We start from the raw sequence: 19461 nt of genomic DNA, 5'->3' as shown, positions 1-19461 counted from the left end.
AGATCGGTGTTGCTGTGTGAGTGGGGAAGCTGAGGCACGGAGTGCATCTTTCTCTGCAGTCTGAGCCCTCTGTTGCTGCCCAGAGCGGTGGCCTGGAGATGTAGTGGCAATGGGACTGCCCCCTCCTCTTTGTCCCCCACAGGACAGCATTGTCAGGAGTACGGCCCTACACCGGCTCGCCCGTGGGGCCACGCTCTGCCCTCGCTAGCTTCGCACTGACATGTCTCTGTGCCTCCCGCCCTAGGGACAGATTTGGGAAGTGCCCCATCTCTCCCAGCCCAGGAGAGGTGGACAGGGCTGTAGGCAAGGATCTGGCAGAGAAGGGGAGCACAGCTAAGAGCCTGGTACCTGTGGGCACTCTCGAGGAGTTCTAGGTCCTCGCGGTGCCGCTGCTGGAGACTCTCCAGCAACAGTCTGTGCTGCGCCTGCTCCAGCTTCAGTGTCCGGACCTGACGGGTATGCAGGGAGAAGGTCTTTGTGCTGCCCTGGGGACAGAGCTCCCACAGCAGCACTTGGCGGCCACAGGCAACTCCGGACAGGGAAGTTTCTCCTCTCCCGTCACTCGGATGCAGTTCAGAGTGACTCCCGTGGGGTCACCATGGTCCCCATCCAGCAGGCGATGGGGCTCACCTGGCTTTCCAGCTCTGCCACACGGGCCTGGGTGCTGAGCAGTGCTGCCTGACAGCCGGATGCATCCTCATAGAGCTGGGGTGCGGGAAACCTCAGCCGCCTTTCCTGTAGCGAGCCCAGGGCTGAGGACACTGCCTGAGGGGGTGGAAAGAGAAGATTGAGGCCCTTCAGGATCAGTGGCTACAAGCCCCCCCAGAGGGGGCACACGCCTCACCTGCTGCTGCGGGACAGCCTGGAGATGTGCCCGAGGGGTGCCCACCTGCGGAGACACAGGGATGCTCTCAGGGAGGCAAAGCCCTGGGAGAACACCTCCTCCGAGCCTGGGAATGGCGATCCACCCCCAGCCTACTGCAGTCCTCTTCTACCCTTCCACAGCCCAGCCTCGCTGCTGGCCTGGGTCTCAGGTGATGCTCAGCAGCCCCTACTCCAGACACAAATGTCCCTCCTGTGGGGACGGGGATAAGACAATGAGTCCTCTGGGAGACAGTGTGTATCCTTCCATGAGGGCAGGGCAAGGAGGCACAGCTGGATGAGAAATGGAGGCTTCAAAGACCAAGCAAGAGCTGCCCTCTCTGTCAAAGGCTTCGATGCCCCTTCAGCTGTCTAGAAACAATCTCAGAGCATCTTCACTACCATACCGGAGAAAACCAGTTGAAATATAAAAGTCCTTTATCCAAAGACTGGAGCCTTTGCTATCTAATTAATGTAATACAGAGAGGTGTGGGGAGCTGAGTAAATGCTGCTCAGGCCATGCAGAGCTGTAACAACACAGCACTCACAAAGCACACATAGCACATGCGCTTTGGCCTGATAAATACAACTTGTGGTATCTCAGGGCTCTCCAAACACACTGCCTCCGCGAACATGGGCTCCCAGAGATGCAAAGCAGGGCCCACCCTTCCTCCTTCCGAGGGAGCAGGGAGAGATGCCAGTAAGCCGGCAGGGAAGGGCTCACAATCACCTTCCTGATCCAACACCTCTTGAGGGCACAGACCCACCTGAGAGCTCGGCGTCTCCTGCTCTCCTAGGATCAGGGCTGTGGGGACTGAGAATTGAACAAGTTTGTAACTCAGATATGGCAATGGGAACCATCCCCTCCCAGAAGGATAAGGGCCTAGGTCTCCTGGGCAGTGTGAGCAGCGTCCTGCTCTGCTCCACTGGCTGGTGATGGGGACAGAGGGTCAGACAGGTCCACACCTGCACCCCGACCCCACACACAGTGGTGGGACTGCTCTGCAAAGGAAGTCTGGAGGCAAAGCACAGCTCCTCCTCCATCTGCACCAGCTAGGGAGGAGGCTGGGTCCCCTAAGCCACTTTCAGTGGCCTCTGAACTGGTTCACACTCAGCCCTGGCCAGGAGGGCTCTTCCAGCACACAGCACCGGTGGGAGAAGTTTGGGGGCAGCAGCAGGGAAGGGGAAGAGAGACAGGACAGCGCGAACTTACGCCCACCCAGCAAGTTCCGTTTAGCCCTCTGAAAGCCCAAAGGCAGCTCAGTGCACCCCAGTACGGCATCCCCACCACACCATGAGATGAGGATGGTGGGATCCTGCATCCTGCTCTGACAATGGCTGGTCAAAGCCTGGGCAGCATTCACACAGCCAATGCTGCAGCTCCTGCTGCCCAAATTGCATAACCACACAAAACTCACCGAGTGCACTGGCGTCTCTGGAGGGAACCTTGTTTGCAGCCTCTGACGGGTGAGCTGGGGCTGCTTCTGGGGTGCTGAGCCAGGGGATTGGCTGCCTGCCAGGACACAGAGACAGAAGTGATGCACAACAGTATCACAGCTCAGGGAAAGGTGAACAGTCTTCATCCTGCTTGGCATTAAGTTTAAAGCTCACTGTCCCTCTCAACAGGGGATCAAACAGGTAAGAGCCCACCGATCCTTCAGAGCTGCCTTCCCTCCCAGTTAGAGGTCCCAGACCAAAGCCAAGCTGAGCACATATAAGCTGAGATCAAAGCTCAGATGCATTGCTCAACCCCCCTCTTGTCCTTCTATGCTGTCACTTGCCTTTTAATTTTAAACATGTGTACCACGTCCTCAAATCAGGCACTTCCTTGGTCCATGTCCCCCAGTTAGCACCGGCCCTTACTGGGCACATACTGGGAAGTGCCTGCATGGCCTCAACAGCCTGAGTCTCTGTGCTCACTACAGTGAATCTGCTAAACCTTTGGTTTCATGGATTAATTGATTTTTAAAAGAGAAATTCACATCATATTCATTTAACTCTTTCAAGGGATTGTAGAATCCAAAGTCTAAGACTACACCGGATATAAGAGACAGGACACCAAACCAATTGAATCCCAACTGCGTCATCACCTCATGGACTACTGCTTTAAACTTGCTCTCCTTGACACACCTGGGCAACGGCCCTGGAGTTAAAGGCCACGTTAAAGCATTATTCCATAAGGTTCAGCAGATCTTCTCTGGATCCCTTCTCCTCTGAGAACAGGGGATATGTGTTGCTTCTTGCCACAAGCTGACCCTATAAACATTTCACGTTGTGCCAATCACATTGGGTGGAAACATGAGCACTCACTCAGTGTTGGCTTCTAGATTATGTAGTGTTTTGTCACCTCTCTTCTTCCAACTGCGTTTCCTTCCAAGTCAGGTTTAAAGGATGACCTGACAGCTGAGACACAACTGCTTGGATTTTCCAGGTCTTCCATCTACAATTTGGGTGGGTGTTCTGCAGTTTGGGCTTTGGAGCTCCCACCTCTGTGGCAATAACACTGACAAGAGAAGGGCCTGAGATCCATTCCCTTACAGAACCGCTTACATGGCACACAGCAGCATCTCCTTTGAGAAGAAAGTTTTTCCTATGTCTTTTCAAAGCTTTCATTCCGCTACGCTCAGTTTTGATTTCCTGAGTGGCCCAAGGGCACCTGTCTTCTCAAAAGACCTGTCCCCGTATTGAGTTTCACACCTCCTCCTTAGTGGCATTGTTACTGACAACAGGCCAGGGCCCCCAGAGGCTGACCGAGACTGACCAGATTCCTACAAACAACATCAGGTGGGTGAGATTTGACATTGCTAGGGTTTATCCACCTTTTTTCCTTTAAAAAAAAAAAAGTATTTTTCAAGATTAACACATTTATCGACTATGGCACAACCTAATACAAGTGAAACAACTTTGATCCCTTTCTATCTGCTTCAAGGCTACAACCTACAGTAAGCTTTTATTGAAGAAAGACCAAAATCTCCCTTCAAGCATCACTGACCATAAACAATTTGGTTTAGAGGAAGCAGGAATTCTGCTAAGATACTGTAATTGCACTCCGTTTTACCTACACAACAAACAAAACTGTTTCTAAAGACGGTGCCCTGGACTCGTTCCAGACCAGATCAGACGCACGTCAGCAGCTATCTTTCCTTGACGTGGCAATTAGTGAGAGGAGTTCTGTTCTTCAGGGGCTCAGACCCGTTCCTCTGGATACAATCGTTGCTTGTGACGTTGCTGAAATATGTGACCCCGTTTTTCTCCTTTTCCCTTATCTTTTCTCTTTCTTCATCCTTATCACTTTCTTCTATGCCACTTCTCATGTCCTTGTCCATCTACAGAAAAACATAAATCAGAAGCAACACAAACACAGAAGGCTGCCCAAGATGCAGTGCCAGCTGAGCCACAGCCTGGACATCCATCTGCTACTCCGCCCACTCGCTTTTGGCCCACAGTTCCACCCTGTCCCTTCAGCTTTTAAATCACCTTCAGAGAGTAGTTCTCTCTGCCTCTCTGATTTCAGTCTCAGTGCAGTCCTAGCTGTGATCCTAGAATGGTTTGGGTTGGAAGGGACCTCAAAGCCCATCCAGTCCCACCCCCTGCCATGGGCAGGGACACCTCCCACTGGATCAGGGGCTCCAAGCCTCATCCAACCCGGCCTGGAACCCCTCCAGGGATGGGGCAGCCACCACTGCTCTGGGCAACCTGGGCCAGGGCCTCCCCACCCTCACAGAAAACGTTTCTTCCTAAGATCTCATCTCAATCTCCCCTCTTTGACTAACAAACCATTCCCCTTGTCCCGTCCCTGCACTCCCTGAGGAAGAGCCCCTCCCAGCCCTCCTGCAGGCAGATCCTGGTAAACATTAGGAATTACTGCAGAAGCTGAGAAGCAGCACCACATCACAGATCCCCAGGACTGAGGACAACCCTGTAAGACTGAGGAGAACCACATTGCTGCTGTGGGCACCAGCACGTGGAAGAAAGAGGATGTGAGGAGGCAGTTAATCCAGCTCTTTCCCATTTTCTAAGGGGACAAGGAGACAGCTTCTGACCACACGTGGCTTGGGTGGCTGCAGCCTGGCACGCTGCTTTGGACACTGTGAAAGCCTTAAAACAAACCCACAGCTCAGCACAAAGCCACTCAACTCTGATTACATTCAGCTTTATGTTCTGCCTTTTCCTCTTGCTATTGACTGCAGGATCTGTATCTACTTTTGTAAATATTTAATTCACTGCCTTACAAAGAAGACAACGAAGAAACAACAGGGTAAAATGAGAGTTTAGAAAAAGCAGCCCAGCACTTGTTGGCTTCCTGGGCTGGTGCTGCTCTGCAATACAAGGAGCCATAACAGAGGATAAATGCAGGTGCCACAATCCTGGTTGGAAAGAGCTCTGAGGGAAAGCAGCAAACTCCTCCTGGGACCTGAGCTTTGGAAGCTGCTCAGGGGCATCGGTTGCTGCACGGACACCTGCCTTCTCCACTTACTCTGTTCTTCTGGGAATATCTCTTGGGTCACATTAAGAAGTCTGTTTGCTCTTTCTAGAGATGACTACACCCAAATGCAGACAGGTTTTGTGAGAATCTAAACTTGCACTGAATTCCAATTGCCTCTGAGGACAATACAGGTAGGAGATGCTATTTTCTGTGAACAACGTACACCTCAGGTCATCCTGGAACCGGCAGTGCAGGAACTACGCTGGAGTCATCTGCTGCGTAAGGACAAACAGTAATCAATATTCCTAAGTTTATCCATTTGTGGCCATAGGACACAGCTGAAGCCTTAAACCCAGAGAGATTCACGAAGGGGCTCCACATCTGCACGAATTACGACAATGTATCTCAGCTCGCCTGTATGAGGGAATGAATCCTGTCCGTCAGGATCTAGGCTGCGTTCCAATTAATGCAGGTGAGGAGACAGCATGTGAGAAGTTGGTGCAGATAAACCTGTGCCAGAGCATAGAACTGTGGAGATCAGAAAGGTCCATGAGAAGAACGCAAACTACTGACTGGAGCAAGAATTCCAGGGCTCTCAAAAAAGGGGAGAATGTCCTATGTTCTTCCTGATATCACTTTGGGCTATTAAATATCATCATTGGAACAGATCTGTTTAGGATGATTTCTCTTTGCTATTCGCTGCTCAATACGGAAAGCTTTCAAATGTGTTTTTTGCATGAAATATGATTTTTAGCTAAAAGACGATTCTTGGCTAAATCAGATGATTCTTAGCCAAAAAAGGCAAAAATTCTGGATATGCTTTGGTATTTTTCTCCTTGAGAGGTTGTGTCTTTCTAGTAAGGCTATTTACTACCTCATCATTTTACACTCTAATAACTGCAATGGTAATTCAGCCCACACAAGCATTAGGAAAACAATACAAGGGCGTCTTCAGCTGCATCTTCATTTCTGCCCTGTGAAGCTTATCTTTCCTAATTTGCAAGTTATTTGCTCTCTGCTACCTTAAGGGAAGGCAGATAAAGAAAATAAGGACAATACGGATGGAGATGAGCCTTTAATGCATGTTCTCAGCTCCCATAGGACAGAATTCCCTGGTTGGGCGCTAATAAAACAACTTATCCTGGGCTATGAGGTCAACTCCCACACGGCCCTGACTTATTACTCCTGGATTGTGTCCTTGGCGTGCGGGCAGTGCAATGCCATTAGGTCGTGCCTTTGATTCTGGGAAGAATTTCATGCTGAGCAGCACTTTGGTCTCATGGCAAATGCTACGGGCAGAGAGAGTGGGATGCATTTCACTAGACTTTATACAGCTGCACCCCAGACATTCATCTAGGCTCTCTCTGGTAGAGATAAACAGCACAACCTGGGTGCAATCCTGAACGGATTAGGCTTTGGGCACATCTGTTTACCTCTACTGATATGAAAAAGCGTCCAGACAGCTGGTTCAGACTGAAATGTCCACTCTGCAGACATCTACTATGAAACCTGTAATAATGACAGGGCAGTGGGGAAGGGGCTGGAGAACAAGTCTTACGAGGAGCGGCTGAGGGACCGGGGGTTGTTTAGCCTGGAGAAGAGGAGGCTGAGGGGAGACCTTATTGCTCTCTACAACTGCCTGAAAGGAGGGTGTAGACAGGAGGGAGCTGGGCTCTTCTCCCAAGTGACAGGGGACAGGACAAGGGGGAAGGGCCTCACGCTGCGCCAGGGGAGGGTCAGATTGGACATCATGAAAAGATTCCTGTACTAAAAGGGAAGCACTTTTGCACTAGCATCACCAGTCATGACAACTTCCCCTGCCTTACATTCCTTAGTTTCATTATAAATGCAAATCACACTGGAGCGAGTGCTGGGATCCTTAGGCAGATGTCAATGGCTTTGCTCACAGAAATCTCCCCTGGAGTGCAACTCACATTTGTCTTGAATACAAGCATTGGAAGGAGACCAAATATTGTAGGGATCCATGACAACTGTACTTTTCTTTGTCCAATTTTCCCTAATAATATTGAGTGTTCCCTTCACCTCCCTGTTTGGAATGCACACACATAATTTCACTAGGGCAAGAAGGAATCCATCCTAGATGAACCCCTGTGCTCGCAAGCAGTCCAGATGGACCCTTCCTCCCTGTGTGATGTATGGGGAAGACTACAAACCGATCCATACCGTGCCCTGGAGGACAAACTTGTAGAGCATGTGAATAATTAGGCAGGACCAGAAGACGTGGAGCAGCTGCAGAGGTATCAGGAGAACATTCACAAAGTAGTATCCAAAGAAGGGCTGGAATATCTCCATGGAGTAATAGTAGGTGTTATAGAGCACTCTGCAAGAGAGAGGAAATAGCGGTGGAGGAAAAGTGTCTTATTAGTAAGCCATAACTAAGCTCAGAAAACTCTCATCACAGACCTCAGTCAGTCACATCCTTCTTATTTATAACACATGTGAGCCAACCCTCAGTTTTCCACCAGAAATACGAGGCAGAGCTGTAGGTGGAGGCCTCCTCCTCTGTTGTACACTTCAACCCTTTAAGATTCCTCTATGGACCCCAAGGCAGCCCACCCTCGCTCCCCCCAGCACAGCTGTGTGCTGCTGCAGCCTGTGTGAAGGGCAGGGACATAAGCTCAAGGAATGAGAAGCAAAGGCTGAGAAAAAGATTCAGCACCCAGCTGAATGCAGTCGGAAGCATCATGAATTACTAACACCAGTGTGCCAATGTGGATGTAATTGGCACAATATGAGAAGCTGATCAGGAAGGTAGTTGCAGCATGATGGATTATCTGCTCCTTGAAGTCCTGGTGAGAAAGGGGAAAGCAGAGAATAAAATACGTAATGCACCTTCTGCCTTGGTTAAAGCTTGCCTCCAGCAGGCAGCAGTGAAATCTCTCCACCACTGACTAAGAAACCTCCCCATATAACTCTTCTTACACATATAACTCTTCTACCAAACACATTCTAGAAATGTAGGCAATCGAGACCCTACAATGAAAAGTTTATGCTGTGAACTGAGGATCTCACAACAAAGAACACTCTTTCCCTTCACCAATAATGACGTGATGATAGTCCAAATCAGAAGACAGAATAACGAAAGCCAATGATTTAGTACAGGCAAACTCAACATGAAGAGAGGTTCCTTTCTGTCACCATGCAGTGTCCATACCCATCTCTGCTCCATCTCTGTGCACGCCTACCTGTCTGCCCAATCGCCTCACGCCCCCAGGCTCGTTGATGGGGCCTCACAACCACCCTATGCAAGGGCATATTTGCAGCCTCGCTGCTTGCCTACGCCTATGGCATCACACAGCACCTGTCTGTAGGTTCAGTGGCACCCAGGAACACACAGCTTAATTGGCAGAGAATCATCTCTTTTCCTGTCTCTCCAACCAGTACAGCCTAGAAGAGTCCTGGGAGAGCAATTCTTAAGCTCAGATTTGAAGCTTGGATTGAGAACTCTGCAGTGGTTTGCACCTTTCCGCATCAGGGTTTGCATTCTCCATTTCCCACTGACTGGGAATGGGAATTCCTAGGAACGAGCGTCGCCCAAAACCTCAGACTAGCTCTGCACACAGGCTCTTGGAGATTGTTCTCCCGACTGTTCAACTTGGGTCCTGTCTGTGCTGGATTCTTCCCTCAGGCTGCCACTCACCTTCCTCTTCACATCAAAGGGCAGGGTGAAGACCAGCGAGCAGTAGAAGGAGAGCTCCAGCAGGTAGTACCAGAACACGGATGGCAGGAGAGGCTGAGGGAGAGAGAAACAGTGAAACACCCACCAGATAAAGTGGAGCAAGGGCTGGGAGATTATTTGGGAGAACCAGCATTTCTTTTGTCACTATCTGTAGCACAGGGCATGGTCCATTTAGGAGAAACTGCATTTAACACATCCTTCGTTGCTGCTCATGCACAGGTTTGCCCTTCACCTATTTTGCTCTTTGCCAGCGGGACACATACTCCAAATGTATGGAACAGGATGCAAGGACTCGAGTGATCCCATTGGTCCTACATTCGTATTGAAGCACCATCTCCTTGTATGGTTTGACTTTTATGCTGAACTACAAGATTTGCCCCTAAAATTTCTGCCTGTGAGCAACAGCAGATTGTTTGGAGACGCAGCTTGAGGGATTGTGGAAGAATGGCTTGGTGAATGAAGGCATGATATAATAGCAGTGAACAATCCAGGGTTTGCTGTCTGTAGCTAGGCCTGACCTTGAGATAAGATAAAAGGGAGCAGAATACAAGAATGTGGAATCCAGCGCGGGAAAGTCCCGAAGAGTTGTGATGAGAACTTTGTATCTGCCCCTTTCGCGTGCTCAAGAGCATCTGGCCAGTTGCGTGACAGCACAAGGCGCGTGAACGACGGGACGTAACCAATTAGGATCTGTTTTGTTAGCGCGTGCACTATTGGGATAAGTATATAAGAAGTGTAAGGTGCATGAATAAATGAGAACGATCATACTCATATTGAGACTCCATCGTTACTCCGGGTCCGCCTCCCACTCCGACATAGTGCAACACTGCATTTTTTTACATTGCAAACACAGCAATCCAGCAAGAAACAAGGAGGCTGCTTTCTTCATGTAGTTCACATAGGGCCGATCGCTGCATCCCCACATGTAATATGTCAACAACTTGAAACAAAGACATTTCCAAACTTAAAACAGAAGACTCAGCCTTTGGCTCCTTTTGGTCTTGATGCAAATTGTGTGGCTAAAGTGTTCAAAAAACTCTGAAAGAGCATCTTTCCACTGGAATTTCACACAAATAGCAATCAAACTGCTTCATGGGAACTCAAAGGCAACTGCACTGAAGTCAGACATATTCCAAGGCATTTTTCATGCCTTCCAAGCCGGCAGAGTTTATAATGCATCCCGTTAAGTGCTCTAAAAAAAAAATATTCTCTTTGAAAGATTTGTACAGATTAACATTTTAAACCCTTAATTTTAAAGGGTTAACAAACAAGAGTGGAGCACTGCCTTTCCATTCCAGAGCTCCAACATAAGAGTGAAACGGTTCTTCCGCATCTTCTCAACTTCCCTGCTGTCTCCCTCCACGGTTTCCAACTTTTTCACCCGAGTTCATCTAGCTAGGACCTCAGTCGCACCCATCCAGTGCTTGCTGACTCATAAAAACTGTGCATGCTGCTAATGACTTCAGAATGATTCGTACTCTGTCAACAGACACATCTGGTCTCCAGTTTTCACTCGCAACTGCACAGGACATTCTTGCTCCGTTCTGTAACAGGCCCGTGAAAGATATCACCCAGCTTTGGAATCCTACGTGATAATACAGTTTACTCCAGTATGACCCCAATAGCGACTCATACACTTAAGCCTGAGTCACAGTACGCACGTGGAAGCGGGACAGCCATGCAAGCAGCTATCCCTGCCAAGCTTCCAAATGCCTCCTGTGTCTGAAGGCCACTCTGATGCTGCCATTGGTGCAGGAAATGGGAAAGAGGCAGATGAGAACTAGGAAAGAAGACATTGAGTTTTTTGATGCTTGAAAGAGGCAGTTGCTTGCCAGGGGATAGGGAAGAGGTTGTTATTGCTGGGACCAGAACGTGATCCTGGACATGGCTGAACAGCTCTGGCTTACCAACCTGAAGATGGTCTTAGGCTCTTCCAATGGCCATAGCCTCCACCCTCCTCATCCCCCATCTCCACCTGGAATCATTGTTCATGTCCCAGAGTCTTAGGACACAAATGATGGATTTCCAATCATTGTATTATACTGTCAGTCATCTTTCACACGTGAACAGAGGAATCTTAGAGCATGACTGGATATAAAGGAAGATGTGCGGCATATATTTCTAGGATTTGGACAGGCAGTTACAGGAAAGTTGTCAGACATAGCAGTGCAAGCTAGGATCTGGCTAACCTGAATGCTACTCTGCATCACTCACTGCACCTTCTCAAATTTCCTCTCCTAACACCACTTGCCACCTCATCACCGTTTCCTATACGAATCGAGCACTGCTGTGGCTGACTGCCTTCCTTATGCATCCTTACACCTCACAAGAGTGGCTGGGATCTCGAGTGTAAACTCAGACTGCCTTTCCAGGTGCCTTTTAAAATGAAATAACTTCAGCCATTTGGAAGCCCAAATCCCACACTTCACACACACAAGTTATACAAATGAGCAAATATGAAAGCAATATAAAGCTTGCTCTGTCACAGATACCGCCTGGGTGAGCTCCAGGACCAGGGAGCAATCGGTCCTGTACACACCTATAACACAAGGGATGGGGCATTTATTTGTTTTAGTGCTTTTCTCACTCCTTGGAAGAAAGCAAAAATAATTTGAAGAGATGTAAGCAGGAGAAGCTTACAGGCTCTCACAGCCTGAATCTCTTCAGAACACTAGAAAATTTCAAATCCTTTGTTATTTCCAGGTACGATTGCTCAGGTATAAGGAAAAGACAAAGCCTGACATGTGATATGATTTCCTAGACCAAAGCACAGCCTGTCACTAAAATAAAATCAGCACCAACAGAAAGGCAGCATGCGTAGCACAGCGGGCTTGGGAACCAACTCCAATGTATGTGCCATGATTACAATTCAGTGCAACAAGGAACAGTGTCTGTGAGAGAGGCTCCAAGGCTAACCTCTTGGAGAAGGAAACATCAAGCTGCGGGGAACCCACTGAAAAAAATGAAAGTTAGCTTATACGGTGAGGAAAAACTTGAGAAATCCATTTCTGTGAAAAATTCCTGCACTTTCACATTTTATTTCAGTCATGCCCCTTTCAAAGCTGTATGTGAGAAACACCAATACTCTGAATACCCATCTTCTGTGAAGAAGGTTAAATGCAGTAGTTGGCCTTCCAGTGGGTGCCAATATATCGAGATCATTAAGATGTTCTTCTGAGAAAGCATTTGCTCATTAGGGAAGAAGGGCCAAAGCATGCTGACCACGCTCAGACTGGGGAATGCGGCCCTTCGCGGCGAGTACTATGTAAATATCAACTTAGTCACAGTGAAGATAAAATTTGTTAATGAAAATAACATCATGTTATCTGCCCCCCCCCCACCACCAAAAAAAACCCTACACAGAAAGAAAGAGTATTGCAGTGTCCTGAGGCACGAAAGCACCACAGAGTGGTACCTCATTAAACACACACAAACGTACATAGGTATATTTTAGCTGAGACCATTGCTGCACAAATAAACACCACAATGAGACACAGCACCTTAAGGCTATGGCTACACAACTACACCTGCCACACTTAAGCATGTGGTACTTAAAAAGAGAGGGAAAGGAGAACAGACTAGGCATTAAGATGGGATAATAACTGAGCAGCTAAAGAAGCATCAAAAGGGTTTCAGACCCAGTGAGGAAAATCTGTTCCGAATTTCAGCCTTAGCAGTGAGACACTGCCCAAAAGCACTGTGCTGCACAGAGGCAGTTTTTAAAGATGCAAATGAGGAAATTTCAAAAAACTAAAGGAAATTGCTCTCAATAACCATCTTGAGTACATAGAGAGAAGACAGCAAGGTTGCCCCAGTCACATGCATGGGAAGCATGGCATCAGGTCCTCATTGTGCCGCTGTCAGTCCAAGTCACAGCACCTGTAAATTATTGACCCTCTAGAAATTCCACAGCTCCTTTCCATCACTCCTCTCTTTTCCAAGCCACTTTTTAGGACTCGAGCTACTAATTGCCATCCTTGTTTACATCTACTTTGAAAACTGCTTTATCGTACTTTGTACTATATTTAATCATTTGTCATTGCAACTTGAATTACTGGCCTTAATATGGAAAATTTCTCACAGATGCTGATAATTGAAGCAGGAAAAGTAGTCGCCACATCTGTTAGCAGAGTCATGCCACGTGGTGCATCAGCTGGAGGGCCTGTGAAGACTGCTACACCTCCAGTTAGCTCCTGCTATGAGGGACTGAGAAGCACGTGCAGGGTATACGTATTTGCTGCTGTTAGTCTCAGAGCCAAGTAAATTAACAAGATGATTTGTCAGGCTCTTAAGTATTTGGGTTGCTGACAAGAAACCAGCCTTCATCGGTAAATAACAATGCAATCTAGTTACTTTTTGAGGGAGAAAATATATGAGGAAAACAAAGACAGAAGCATGATTGGCAGCTTTTTTTAATAGACAAAACCTTCATTTTCAACACTTTGGAAATTTCTGCCCTCTGCGCTGAATACATTTTGGCCCTTGGATGTTTTTTCTGGTAACTATGATGATTTTGGATTTAAGACTCTCAGGAAAACACAATCATGGCCAGTCATCTGAAGTTTACTGTCTTTCTTTTTCATTAGCCATACCCTTTGTTTATTGAGGGTAGGAATTAATTTAGTTTTCACTTGCAGCCCTGTTCATAAAGCGGTAATTATCATTACGTTGCAGTAATTTAAATTAGCATGCAATAAAGCACTTCACTATCTGTGAGTCATTACATTTTCTCACAAGTGATCCACAAAGGGCAGCTACCGTCACGCATGAAAGGAGTGCGCCACTCCGAAATATAGTGCGGTCAGCAGGAAAATGAGCACGAGCTACACTGAACACATTAAGTGTACAAATAAAAGGAAAAAAAAAACCAAACTAGAAACTGAGAGTGTGGCAGCATATGCTGTAATTGATTCTTGCAAGTCCTGCAGTTTTCTGAGGTGCTCACTAAAACAATACTGCAGAGCAACTACTGCATTGAACAAAAAAACCCAAACGCTTTCAAGCTTAGCTCACCTCCAAACTTCAGAAACCTTTCAACTAAGTTCTAAAATTCTGCCTCAAGACTGGAGTAGTGCTTGAAGTTTGTGGGGCCTTTGTTTATTTGTGCTTTAAGACCTCTCTTTTACTAAGGCAGAAGATACTCTGCAAGTATCATCATTCCATAGCAGGTTTTCTTGCAAATGGCAGGCCAACAAAAAGTTATCGTCTCCACAAAACTGCCATTTGTTACAGGGAATCTCTGGTTGGAGTTTCAAAAGTAGAACAGCTTGGAGATACAAATTCACTCTGATATTTGCATATCTTTAATTAAGATGTCCTCTCACAAATCATATCAGCAAACAACAAAAAAAACCCGAACAGCAACAGAAAAAGTCCGTTACCTTTCAATACTCTTTCAAATAACAATAGCTACAAGATCAACCCTGCAAGAAAATGCACAATATCTGTGAACAAAATTTTTGTACAAGATTTTCAGAGCTTCCCAGGGGACTTGGATACCCGGTCTCATTGCTGTATGCAACGTATTCATTTCACCATTGGGGACAACATTATTCCAGCACAAAAGCAGATGGTAACCCACAGTACCGATAGAAATTACAGACATGGAAAACCAGAGTACTCTTAGTGCTTTTAGACCACAGCTGGGGCAGCATCCGCTCCAGTTAGCTCAAGGAGTCATTCAGGTCAAGTAGCTTTAAACAGGGAAATTGTTGTGGATATTCACTCACGCCTCACACAACTTTCAGAACTGGCTTCCACCGAGTAACTTGGCAATCAGATGGATGAATGACCAGCTCCAAAGCACAGGATCATAACAGCTCTGCTCCCGCTAACAATAATTCCTCATGCTGCCAGCCACGGGCAATTCCTGATCTCCGTTTTCTCTACTGCTTCTGTAAAAGCTGTTCTACTTTGCATGATAAGTAAATGTTCCCACGCTAGAAGGGGACGAGAAAACAATCCCATGGCCAAATGACTGAGCACTGACAGGAATGAGATCGCTAAAAAGGACGGAGAGAACAGCATTGCTACTGCATTTAATAAAGTTTAGTGCTTTTCATTACATAATTACTGGATCGGGGGCTTATCCTTTTGTCTGGTTTAATAAATATTTCATTATCCTCGTGTTTCATTTTTCATGAGCAGCCACAGCTCAGAACTGGTCAGGCTGAGGTCCCCCCATTACTATTTCACTCCACACAAGATGACAGCAGTGGCCGAGCAGCCTCATCCGTTCTTTCTTTCTTTCCCCACATCGGCAGTGTACCTCGCAGCACCCAGCTGTTTAGCACAATCTAAATGATTGTGTAGCTATAGAACTCTCCTGCAGCAGGATACAAGGTCATATCCAGTCTCCACCAGATTTATGGTAACAAGGTCTGTGGAAGTGAGGCATTATCCACAGCAGATCCGGACACAGGCAGGGAGCGCTAAGGTCAGTTATTCATACAAGCCTGTAGTAGCTGATGGGATGAATCCAAGAGCACTGTGGGAGCAGGCCAGAATCATCCTGAGCTTGCTCTCCATCATCTCTGAAAGTTCGTGACTACCAGGGGAGGACTCCAGTTAATGGACAAAAGGCAAATGAGCCACCTGTTCTAAAAATGGCAAGTAGAGACCTTCAGAGGTCAACAATACAAACAATATTCTTCATTTCAGCTGCAGCCCTCAGCTCCTACATTTGTTTTCTAACTATGAGATAAATGAGGTCCACCTAAGCAGAGTCGAAGACTCCGTCCTCCCACTTGCAATTCCGTAATGAACTGGTACCTGAAATGGATGTTTTGTTCTGGTAATTTTCAATCAAGAAGATAGAATATTTGTGTTTTATTTTTGAACTGAGCTGTTTCTCATTGTGCAAATCTTCCCATTCCCAAATTATTCCTTTACGCTGCTGCTCCGCTCAACTCCCGGTGGGTGCAGTTCGAAATTTAAGAGGTGACATTTATTTGCTCCATTCCAGAAAAATAGCCCTAACTATCTTTTGAAATAAGAGAACTGGTGGAAGAAGGCCAGCTATATTGCTGGCTAGTAAAAGCCTGTTTCCAAAGTAGGAACCATTCCTACGTAAGAACTGAAAGTGGGCCATAGGGCTAAAGTAGAAATCACTGTCACGGCCTCCTCATTTACGAAACAGGTTAATTTAAGCCTGCAAGCCTGAAATTTAAGCCAAAAATAGCATGGTGCTGCAGGAATAGGCCACTACAAATCTACAATACAACCAGCCATATCATAGAATCATTTGCCTGCTAAACTCAAAACTGACTTGCTCCTATATCACGTAGAGCAGTTGCTCTGTTAAACAGATCTGGGTTTAGTGCTTGGGTTCTGTTCTCTCCTAGTAACTCTGTGAAAAGGAACCTATCAGGTACAAGTGTTCAGATGATCCCGTTCCTTCTGCTGCCTCTACAGATTTCACTGTAAGTAGCCTCCATCGGGTTCATAGATTGCCCAGGTACTCCAATAACTTTCGGTCTCATTACCCAGTTAATTTATATACATAACAAAATACTTCAGTCTTGACACTAATTCTTACAAAATTTTACATTGGTATTAATTTTACTTCCTAGATTTGAAGAGAGTATATTTTGTCACAAGGGGAATAAAACATTAGTTCTTCTATCCCACAGCCATGCGGCTTCATTGGAAATTACATTAACTCCTCATTAAGCAACAATAACAGTGCAGAGTTGGGATCAATAAAAAATTCATTGCCCTAAGGTGTTGAACAGTTTGGTTTAGTAACACCCAACGGGCCAAATACTTCAAAGTTCAGGACTGAAAAAAACCCTGAAGTTTTATGCAATGCTTACGAAATGTCTTTTTATTTTTCAAACATTATAGATCCTGATTGTAATGAAATAAAGGCACATGCTGCGGCACACCTCTGCATCCTCCAAGTACAATTCTAAGAATGAAGAACTAGCACTATTTTAAGTGTTAAGAACTTGCATCATTAAAAGTATTGCGCCCAAAATTACAACACAGGTAATTTCAATATCATCTTAGTTAATTCTCTCAGTTCTTGAGATTCGCATCTGCAGAATAAAACACCTAACACAGAGTATTGTCAACTGGTACACTGTACTAACACTTATCCAAGGGTCAGGTAGCCAATACAATAAATCCGTAACATCAGGTTTCAGGGATGGAGACAAAGAATGAGTCAAGTTTATCCCTAGGATGAAGTAAAGCCTGTGCACCATTACACACCAGGAGGGGAGAACTGCCCACTGTTGCTTTTTGAAGACAAAATGTTTAAAGCATGAAAACGCCAAGCCAAACAACAGAAAATAAAATTGCAGAGAAGTTCATGCTTTTATTCAGACTGTGTTACTTCTCAGACACAACCAATTCAAATCAGAGTTCCGCAAGCAATGGGGTGAAGTGCCCTTGGCAATTGCCCTCTTTGTTCTCCAAGGACCAAAATACTAGATACTATTGTGTGTATATCTATATAAAGAGTATATGCATATGTACACACACAAACACTAGATAGGTTGAGACCTTTTTCAAACAGAAGTGGGATAAAGGTTTTCAGTTATCTCAACAGCTAACTGAGGAGCCTTATAAACCAAGCATATCTTTACCTCTCATTTAATTAACAATTTGGGCCTTAAAAGATGAAATACAGTTACCAAAATGCCATTGGTCTGGTTCCTTTCAGTGAAGCCAATCCTTAAGTATCTTAGGAATCCAGGTTATATGAAACATACTAAGATGCTGTGCTTCCAACAAGCTACCCACCCAGTTTTTTCCCCACCTTTACTCAGTATTATCATTACAACATGGCAGCTTCAATACATTCATTGAAAAAATGTAAACATGGGTTATGGAGATGCTGGTTGTGCTCAGAAACCCTGACTGAGAACCTGGTGCCAGCACTGTTCCAGCTACTGTTCAAACACGTGGCAAGAGACAGTCTGTGTTCTGATGAGTTTATAATCTAAGTAGATGTGACAAACCAAGTGTGAAGAAGTAGCTTGTTCAAGGACATCGAGCAGATCAGCAGCAGAACAGCAAGGAGAATTCAGGCCTTCTGACTGTCAGCTCAGCGCCCTACTCACTAAATCATATTGTCTCTGGAAATAAATATATTATGAATCTGCAACTATAGTAATTCCTTCCATTTAAATCAGTTTCTTCAGAGAAATTGCTCTGTACAACCTTCCTGACACACACAGAAATCCATTTACTTAAAACAAGACTTATCCCAAAGGAAAAAACTCGAGAGAGGTCAGACTCCCCAGAACAAACCGTTAAGGAGGTATTAATACAAGAACAAACAAAAATGTGTTGAAACTTGGGAGCGCTGAGAAAAAAAGCTGCACTTCAGAGTAAAACACAACTGAAAAGCAGGAAAATAATATTTCTTCCATACTGGAATAGACACACCCTTCGTCTTTAACGCATGTTCTGTATGTACAAGCTGAACTTGGTCAAGACACTGTTATTAATGACACTTGGGACCAGTATCTGTTGTTTCCAATTTTGTTTTTAATGAATCTCAGGCATTTAAGTTGCCTTCCAAAGCAAATGGCCTATGCTTATTATTAAAGTATATAACCATCATTGCATGCAGCGAGACGCTGTGCTGTGAGAATGTCTTATGACTTCAAACAAAGCAGCTTGAAGGGGCACTAGGAGTGTGCACTGGGGCTTTGCAGCTTTAGTCTGGAAAGAGAAACCTTCTGAAAGCGTCAGCTTAGTACTGGAGCATCTCCCGTCCGAGGACAGGCTGAGAGAGTTGGGGTTGTTCAGTCTGGAGGAGAGAGAGAAGGCTCCAAGGAGAACTTATAGCGACCTTCCAGCACCTGGAAAGGGCTACAAGAAAGCAGGGGAGGGACTGTTCACAAACGCTTGTGGTGATAGGACGAGGGGCAATGGGTACAAACTGGAGAGGGGCGGATTTGCACTAGACCTAAGGAGGAATTTCTTCACCATGAGAGTGGTGAGGCCCTGGCACAGGTTGCCCAGGGCAGTGGTGGCTGCCCCATCCCTGGAGATGTTCAAGGTTGGATGGGGCTTTGAGCCCCTGATCCAGTGGGAGGTGTCCCTGCCCATGGCAGGGGTGGGACTGGGTGATCTTTAAGGTCCCTTCCAACCCAAACTATTCTATGATTCTGTAAGGATAGGATTCACATCCTGAGGAGGTCAGAGCAGGAACATCCATAAATACAGTTCTTAATAGATAGCCTCGGACCCAGCAGACAGGGCTGTCTTGGCTAAAAGGCTGAAGAGAGACACAATGTGGAGAACACAGAAGTACAAATGTTGTTCCTGCCTGACTTCCCTTCCAGCAATCAGTTTACTGCAGTGAAACTTGAACTTTCCATGACAAAGTGAAATAGAGAAATTCACTTTGAATTAAAAGAAAAAACAACTAGGAATCAAGTTGGATTTCTTCATCGTTTTTCTTAATATTGCAGTAACAAAGATTGTTACACCTTTGCATAACACAAAAGACACAGAC

General features: G+C 46.1%; 1 protein-coding gene and 1 long non-coding RNA gene across 2 annotated transcripts in view; both read right to left on the bottom strand.

The window, feature by feature from the left end:
- LOC128849293 (uncharacterized) overlaps window positions 1-19461 on the bottom strand; it is a 60889-nt gene that overhangs the window by 19297 nt on the left and 22131 nt on the right. The gene's annotated exons all lie outside the window — the stretch shown is intronic.
- Window positions 682-9736, bottom strand: LOC128849232 (uncharacterized). Its single transcript, XR_008447232.1, has 7 exons — window positions 8949-9736; window positions 7472-7628; window positions 3924-4187; window positions 2280-2374; window positions 1629-1675; window positions 845-1075; window positions 682-765 (listed from the first exon to the last, which is right to left on the bottom strand). It is a non-coding gene; the product is annotated as an uncharacterized LOC128849232 (long non-coding RNA).

The sequence above is a fragment of the Cuculus canorus genome, chromosome 27 (genome assembly GCF_017976375.1).
Source record: "Cuculus canorus isolate bCucCan1 chromosome 27, bCucCan1.pri, whole genome shotgun sequence".
Lineage (NCBI taxonomy): Eukaryota > Metazoa > Chordata > Aves > Cuculiformes > Cuculidae > Cuculus > Cuculus canorus.
Note: the sequence above shows the minus strand (reverse complement) of the source record. Positions and strands in the feature narration are given on the sequence as shown.